Source organism: Pteropus medius, unplaced genomic scaffold (assembly GCF_902729225.1).
Source record: "Pteropus medius unplaced genomic scaffold, Ma_sr-lr_union100, whole genome shotgun sequence".
Classification (NCBI taxonomy): Eukaryota; Metazoa; Chordata; class Mammalia; order Chiroptera; family Pteropodidae; genus Pteropus; species Pteropus medius.
Window position 1 is genome coordinate 38,921,517 of NW_024340849.1, and position 9,502 is coordinate 38,931,018.

Consider the following 9,502-nt stretch of genomic DNA (forward strand, 5'->3'; position numbering starts at 1 on the left):
CAGAGGAGACACATTAAATAGGGTTGCCAGATAAACTACAGAGCATTCAGTTATATTTGAATTTCAGATAAACAGCAAATAATTTTTAATATACGTATGTCCTATGAAATATTTGGGACATACTGATGCTAAAAATTATTGTTTATCTGACATTAAAATTTAACTAGATGTCCTGCATTTTTATTTCCTAAATACAGAAACACCACATTAGCAGTAAATAACTACATATTTAGTTCTGTTCTCAACTGTTATTGAATAATGTCTAGTCTCTCTTAAAAACATTGAAATAATGTTCCATAGGGAAAGAATAGTCTTTTCAACAAATGTTACTGGAACAAATAGACATTCACATGCAAAAGAATGAAGTTAGATCACTGCTTCACAGCATATACAAAAATTAATTTAAAATGGACTATAGACTTAAATGTGAGAGCTAGAACTATAAAACTCTTATAAGAATACATAGGAGTAAATCTGCATGACCTTTGGTTTTAATACCGAACACACAAATGAAGAAAGGGGGGAAAAAAAAAAAGATAAATTGGACTTCATCAAAATAAAAAATTTTGCACTTCAAAGGATAGCATAAAGAAAATGAAAAAATGCCCATAGACTAAGAGGGAGGAAATATTGTATATCATATATATGATAAGAAACTTTATCCAAAATAAATAACCAATAGCAACAATAGAAAGACAAATAACCCAAATTTAAAGACAGGCAAAGGATTTGAATAGACATTTCTCCAAAAAAATATATACAAATATTAATAATCCCATGAAAAGATGCTCAATATCGTTAGTTGTTAGGGAAACGAAAACCAAAACCACAATGATATACTACTTTGCACCCACTAGAATGGCTAAAAGAAATGACGGACAGTAACAAATGTTCATGAGAATGTGGAAAAACAGGAGCCCTTATTCTTTGCTGGTGGTAATATAAAATGGTGCAGCCACTTTGGAAAACCTTTCCCTCAAAATGTTAAACACAACAATTCCACTCTTATCTATACATCCAGAGAATTCTGGCACAGAAACTTGTACATGAATGTTCCTCAGCATTACTTATAATAGCCAAAAAAGTTAAAGCATCTGAAATATTCATCAACTGATGAATAGATAAACACAATGTGATGTATCCATGCAGTAGAATATTACTTGGCAATAAAAAATGGAGTATTGATATATGCTATAATAGAGATGAGCCTTAAAAACATCATGTTAAGTAAAGAAAGCATGTGAAAGAATACCACACATTGTATAATTCTATTTATATGAAAGACAGATGTATTTCAGTGGTTTCCAGAGGATGAGGACAGGGAGAAATGAGAAGTGATCACAAATGATATGGCTTTACTTTTGAAGTAATGGAATCCTTCTCAAGTTAGATAATGATAATAGTTGCACAACTCTATGCTAACGCTAAAAACTGCTGAATTGTACACATTTAAAGGGTGAATTTTATTGTTTGTGACTTATATATCAATAAAGTTTTATATACATTATAAAAATATATAAAAATGCTTTTTCACAAAGAAACAGAAAAAGAGTAAATATGAAACTAATGAAATTGTGAACCACAAATGGAGAGAGGGAATAGGGTGAAAGGAATAGAAAAGAGATTGAGACTTCTCTGAGGATAACTTTTAATGTTTTGACTTTTGATCATGTTAATATTGTATATATTCAAAAATAAAATTAAATAAGGGTAGGGAAAATATAAAAATTGAATGCAAAGAGAAAAAATATATACTTAATTATATCAATTGTATAATAAAAATATTCAGAAGAAGAATTAATCCAAATAACTATTCTGACAGTGACTATAGAACAAAGAGAATTGCAAAACAGTTGATGCTCATGAGAACCAAGATCCTCTCTGTGGGAGAAGGGATATATTAGGTTGAAGTATATGAAATTAATGATAGTCTATAGTTTTTAATTCCCCAAAAGGAAATTTTATATTATTCAATCTAATACAAATGAAGGAAAGAGAGGAATAACCCTTCACTGGATTAGAATTAGCATGACATAATGATTTTTTTAAATTGCATTTTCTAACTCTGCCCACTGGATAGACCCAGAAGCAATGGCACTCCAGCAGCAATGAATGCACATAACTTTTGGTGTCTAAATGCCATTTCTTTCTGCAAGGTACCAAAACTCCTTAGAAAAATCATATTCTAGATCTGTTGGAGGAAAGGTTCCATGCTCACATGAAGCATCTTACAGTGCTGGGAAGTAAGGAAGTACTCACAGACTCATTGAGATATGCCAAAAGGACAGAGAAACCACCTTAAAGGGGCTTGCACTGGCCAAATGTGGGACAAATTAAGCATCAAAAAAGAATTATAGTAATTAATCATTATAGTAGATTTAATTAAAAGAATAAAATAAAAGGATGATTTAATGAGGACAGGGGTGGGTAAGTTCTTCTTTATAGAATACCAGTTAATAAATACAGAAAGAATGACAATTAGGAAATCATCATTTTGCAACCATCATTGCAATAATTAATTTAGACCAGGATCACAAGTGGATGCCAGAACGCTTGGATGAAAAATTGTTGGATGTGCCGAAAAGAGTTAACATAGAAGGCCTACCACTATCATCCTTAGAAAGGCCTGCTGGGAACTTGGCTTGCACCTGGGAAATGGGACTTCAGGAGGGTTTCCATCATTCACAGAATGTAGAAGAGTGGCTCACTGTGCCTACACAGTTTGTACAAATGATGTGGGTTATGCTGAATACCAGCTTTCTTTCTAGGAGTCTGGAATTTTAGTATGTGCTATACAGAGGATGCCTACATGACCAGCCCCCAATGAAAACCTTATGCACTGATGAATTTCCCTGACAGACAACTTCTCACACATGTTGTCACAACCTGTTGCTAGGAGAAGACCCTTAGAAACTTGTACCTGTTTTCTTAGGATTTTGCCCCATGCACTGATTTTGCTTTGTATAGTCAGAATCCTGTGAGTCCTCCTAGCAAATCACCAAAATTCGAGGTAGTTTTGTGGACCCCTGACACACTGGGAAATGAGATATCAACACAATCTCAAAGTATCACCCAACAGATTATTTCCTAATTACAAAGGGAAGATGATATCTTACCATTGAAGATATATGGCAAACATCATTTTAACCAAATAATCAAAATCACCAACAATGGGACAGGCTTACATCATAAGCCTGATGATATGATGTACTACTTTTGCCAAACATGTTTAACCTAAATCTAACTATGAAAAAAAAAAACAACAGACAAATCTATGAAAATCTATTTTTTTCATCTAACTATGAAAAAATAAACAGACAAATCCAAATTGAGGGACATTCTGGGAAATATCTGTTCTGTACTGTTCAAAATATGTCAAAGTCATGAAAGACAAAAAGAGGCTGAGGAACTACTCCAGGTTAAAGGACATTATTAGGATAACTAGAGAAACATTAATGTAAAATGTATATTAAATAACATTGTAATCATGCTAAATTTATTTTTTTGCATGTGATAATTATATTATGATTATATACAAGAAGGATTTTGTTTTTAAGAGGTACATGCTAAAGTATCTAGGAGTGATATGTCTTGAGGTATGTAACTTACTCTTAAAAATATATATATATATATATGTGGAGAGAGAGAGAAAGGAAGGAGAAACTATGGGCAGAATCTGGATGACAGGTAGATGTGTATTAATTGTATTATGTTTGCTACTTTTCTTTAGGTTTGAACATCTTTTTTCTTTTTAGTAGAAAAGAGAAGCTTTCTTTGTCCCTTATGGTCTGAATAGTGGTCCAGACAGGTGTCATAAGAGTTTTCACTGACACTGCTTCCTATATGATCAAAAAGGTAATAAACTTTTGAAAAAATTTTAGTAGTATTATTTTTCTGCATCTCCCCCTTCTGGAACTCAAAGTGATTCATATGTCAGGTTGTTTGATGTTATTCCACAGCTCATAGATGTTCTAGGGTGTTTTCCCCTGCTTTTTTTCCTATGATATTATTTTAAATAGATTCTATTGCTATGTCTTTAAGTTCACTGATCCTGTCTTCTGAATGGTCTAACTTTTAATTCAATCAAGTGTATTTTTCATTTTAGATATTTTTTTTTATGTATATAACATTGGTCTGGGGCTTATATCTTTCATTTCTTTCCTCATCATTCTCATACTTTCACTTATTTTTTTAAACTATAGAGTATATTTACAATAGTTGTCTTAACATTCTTGTGTATTAATTATACTATTTGTGTCACTTTGGTTCTGTTTCTGTTGGTATTTCTCCTGGTCATATTTTTCTGCTTCTTTGCACCTGATAATGTTGATTGGATGTCAGACACTGTTAATTTTATATTGGATGAAGTTGGAAAAGTATGTAGTCATTTAAAAATTATCATGCTCTGTTCTGGAATGTGATTAAGTTGCTTGGGACTAGTTTAATCCTTTTGAGGTTCACTGTAAAGTTTGTAACTATATTGTGAGTTGAGAACAAGTTTCATTTGGCCCCCATACTGAGGCAATACACTTCTGAGGATTCTATCAAATGCTCAGTTCAAGGGGTCTTTCCTCTTTTTCCTCTCATCTAGAAAACTAACACTCCAGGCTATGTATGAGCTTTGGTGATTTTTCCGCCTACTCCTTTCCAGTGGTTCTTTCCTTAGACTTAGTAGTTTCCTTACACAAATGCATAGATAAGTACTCAGTTGAAGACTCATGGAAATCCTCTGCAGTTCTGGGAAACTCTTTCCCTCTGTACAGCTCTCTTCTCTCTGAGACACTACTCTGAAAATTCTAGCCTCCTAAACTTTGAACTCTGCTTCCTCTACTCAGGGAGACATCCAGCTATGTCTCCTCCTTGTGTTATGACCTTGAAAGTTTCTCCAAGCAATGCACTGAGACATCCATAGGGATGACTTCATTTGTTTGCCTTTTCTAGGGATTATCCTTCTATGCTACCGATTGTCCAATATCTAAAACTATTATTTGTAGTTTGTCCAGTTTGATAGTTGTTTAAGGTAGCAGGGAAAATTTGGTTTTTGTTACTCCATAATGGATAGAAATAGAAGTCTTTAGTAATATTATTTTTATTACAAGATGAAAAAATGTTTTTTTAAAGAAATTTTAGAAATTACTTAAGCATAAGGACGTTAAAGCAAAATACCCATTGATCATTCACCAATACATGAAATTTTGGTATATTTCTTTCAGGTATTGTGTTTCTTATGATTAGCTTGCCTAAATTTAAATAAATAAATAAATAAATAAATAAATAAATAAATAAATAAATAAATAAATAAATAAAGTGTTTAATATACAATTTTAATACTTCCTTAAATTGAATATTACTTCATAATCATTTTCTTATGTTCTTTCTTAGAATCATTTATAAAGCCTGGACAATATTCCAACATACAGACATGTGTACAATGGACTATTAACCTTCTCTTTGCAGATAAACATTTAGCTGGTTCCCAGTTTTTGCTGTTATAAATAATAAATATTTTTATACAGATGTTTTTGTTTAAATTTGAATGATTTACTTAGGCAACATTGGAATTACTGGCTATAAGTATTTTAAGGTACTCAATTCATTTTGCCAAGTTAATTTCCAAAGGATTGTATCGTTCAAAATATTATATTCACCACTCTATATACAATTATGAAGTACTGTGTGCTGTTCAATGTGCCAGGTTCTGGTGATATAAGGTGAATGAGACCCTGACTCTGAGTTTCAGGAGCTTAAAGCCTAGGGTTGGAGACAAATATGTTAATAGATAAATGTTGCAAAGCATTATGGGGGTTCTGTATACACATGAACAGGATGTAGTGAGTTTCTTTGGGCAGAGAAATGTGTCTACTCCATCGCTTAATACAGAGTGACGTAAAGTAGGCATTAAATAAATAGTTGTTGAAAGAAATAGAGAGGGGGAGAGAACAGTTAAAGGAGTGACTGTTCAATCCACTTAGCAATTTGTTCAGAAAAAAGTTTCTTAGAGGACCCTGTGATTTGTAATTAGCATATCAATTATTCATTTATGCTCTCATTTAACAAGTATTTTTTGGCAGTGTGCCAGGGGCCATGCTTAGTGCTAAGGACATCGTCTTTACTGTTCTTGTGGAATTTGCTGTCCGGCAAGAAAGACAGATAATAAACAAGTAATTAAAATAATGGAGGACAGGGGTAGTCTAAGAGTATATAATAGGAGTGAGTCACTTAGTCTGGGGGTCAGTGGAGGCTTCCCATGGGAGTGACAGTTAAGGCATGACTTGAAGGGTAAGTAAAAGTTAGTTAGAAAAAAGGGGAAAGTGAAAAATGTTTCCAGGCAAAGGCAGTCGTATCATTCATCTGTATGCAAATAAATGATTTTCTAATGTTTGAAGTGGCTTAAAGACAGTTTATTTGCTTAGATATTTTCACATCCCTACACCCAGCAATGTGGTTTATACGGTTCATGGTTTTCTAAACCTTTTCTTTTATGAATAGTACAAAGGTAAACTTCACCATAGATCCTGTCCATATTGAAATTTAATGGGATCCTAATCCAAAAGATTTAATTGTGTTGCTCTAAAACCATCCTGTTTGATAAGCAATGTTATGTTCTATATTCTATAGCTAAGAAAATTGAGCCTTAAGCCATGATGTGCAGGTGGTACATCAAAAAACCAGTCAGCCCATGACACGCATGTCCCTCAGCCTATCTGGCTTTACTGTAGTATCATCCTAATAAGTCCAGATTGCTCATTGATATGACCACCAAAAAGGTGTACATGGTATATAGTATGTGTGTGTATATAGATGAGAGAGAGAAAGAGAAAGAGAAAGACAGACAGAGAGAGAGAGAGAGAGAGAATAGAGAGAGAGGGAATGTTTATGTACACATAAATGTAAGATTTATGTGGAAATTTATATATTTATGGAACCTCTATTTTTCTGGTTATTTAGAAATCACCTATAAACTAATGTTGAGGACAAGGACTTGGAGTTTACTTAAAACGCACATTATTGCTTAAAATAATGTCTTCATTCATCTGGAACTAAGAAGGAATGAGGTATTCTATACCATATATTTCCATATAATTGAAATTTACCTCTTTAAGCACAACACTTTTTACAAATGCAAGTTTTCATAAATGTAATTCTAAAATAAATTACACAATCTTTGCATTCTTAAATGGTGTTTTTAACCACCATTTAATGTTGATTACTCAGTCTATGAGCACTGATTGTTTTCTACCATTTGTTGGTTATTATTAATTCCTATGCTAGGAATTGGGGATAAAGCAAGCAAAATCCCTAAGATAGAAATTTTATGTTTAGAAGGAAAAAGCATACTTAAACAACTAAGTTCAACATTTCTAATAAATATGCTGTGTTGTGGGAATTCAGTGCAGAGGCTGTTCCATGTGAGTCCAGGAAGGCACCGCACATAGGATGATAATGGAAGTTGTAGGGGAGAAAGGTGGCATTGATGGCAGTGTGGTGGTAGATGACAGAGTACTGTTTCTGGGGTTGAGAGGAGGAGTGGAAGTTTCCCAGAGGAATAAGTGGAATGAACAAAGCATAAGATGTTTTTATTTTATTTTTAAGTTTTTTCAAATAATTTTTCAATTATAGTTGATATACAATATTATATTACTTTCAAGCATACAGCATAACAATTAAACATTTATATAATTTATATAATTTATGAAGTGCTCACCCAGATAAATCTAGTACCCATCTGACAACATACATAGTATTGCAATATTTGACTATATTCTTTATTCTATAATTTACATTCCCATGAATTTTGTAATTATCAAATTGTATTTTTTAATCCTTTCATCTTTTTCACCTATCCCCTGAACCCCTCCCCATCAGTTTGTTCTCTTTATCTATGAGATGGTTTCTGTTTTGTTTGTTCATTTATTTTGTTCCTTAGATTCCACATATAAGTGAAATCATATGGCATTTATCTTTTTCTGTCTGCTTTGTTCCACTCTGTACAATACCTCTAGGTCCATCCATGTTGTTGCATATGGCAAGATTTCATTCTTTTGAATGGCTGAGTAATATTTCATTGTATATATGTATCAGCTTTTCTTTATCCATTCCTCCATTGATGTACATTTAGGTTGCCTCCTTATCTTGGCTATTGTAAATAACGCTGCAATAAACATATGTCTCTTCAAAGGAGTGTTTTGGGTTTCTTTGGATAAATACCTAGAAGTGGGATTACTGGGTCTTTCTTTGTCTCTGTGTCTCTTGTGATAGCCTTTGTTTTAAAATCTATTTTGTCTGGTATAAGTATTGCTACCCCAGCTTTGTTTGTTTCCATTTTCATGAAATATCTTTTTTCCATCTCTTTACTTTCAATCCATGTGTGTTTTTCAATCTGAGGTGAGTCTCTTGTAAGCAGCATATTTAAGGGTCTTGTTTTCTTATCCATCCAGCTACCCTATGTCTTTTGATTGGAAGATTTAATCCATTTACATTTTTAAAAATTGTTGATAGATATGTAGTTAATACCATTTTTTAATTTATATTTTTGATCTTTTTCTTCTTCTTAAAAATGTCCCTTTAACATTTCTTGTAATACTAGTTTGGTAGTGATGAACTCCTTTAGCTTTTTCTCATCTAGGAAGCTCTTTATCTATCCTTTGATTCTAAATGATAGCTTTATTGGGTAAAGTCATCTTTTAGATCCTTTCTTTTCATCACTTTGAATATTTCATGCCAATCCCTTCTGGCCTGCAAAGTTTCTGTTGAGAAATCAGCTGACAGTCTTATGGGTGCTTTCTTGTAGGTAACTAACTATTTTTCTATGGCTGCTTTTGAGATTCTCTCTTTGTCTTTAAGCTTTGGCATCTTAATTATGATGTATCTTGGTTAGGCCTCTTTGAGTTCATCTTGTTTGGGATTCTACACTTCTTAGGCTTGTATATCTATTTCTTTCACCAGGTGAGGGAAGTTTTTGTAATTATTACTCCAAATAGATTTTCAATTCCTTGCTCTCTATCTTCTCCTTCCGATACCCAATGATGAGAATATTGGTACACTTAATGTTATCCCAAAACCCTTTAAACTATCCTCATTCATTTTTTTTCTTTTTACTGTTCTGATCTGGTGTTTTCTGCTACTTTATCCCATAAATAGCTAATTTGAACCTCTGCTTTATCTAATTTACTGTTGGTTCCCTCTAGTGTATTCATTTCAGTTATTGTAGTCTTCATTTCTCACTGGTTCATTTTTCTTTTCTATCTCCACTTTTATGTCTTCTATTTCTTTGTTAAAGTTCTCATTGAGTTTATCTACTCTTTCCTAAGTTCATTGAGCGTTCTTATAACCAGTGCTTTGAACTCTGCATCTGGTACATTGCTTGTCTCCATTTTGTTTAGTTCTTTTTCTGGAGCTTTGTTCTGTTCTTTCATTTGGGACATGTTTCTTTGTCTCCCCATTTTGGCTGCCTCCCTGTGTTTGTTTCTATGTATTAGATAGGGCTGCTATATCTCCCATT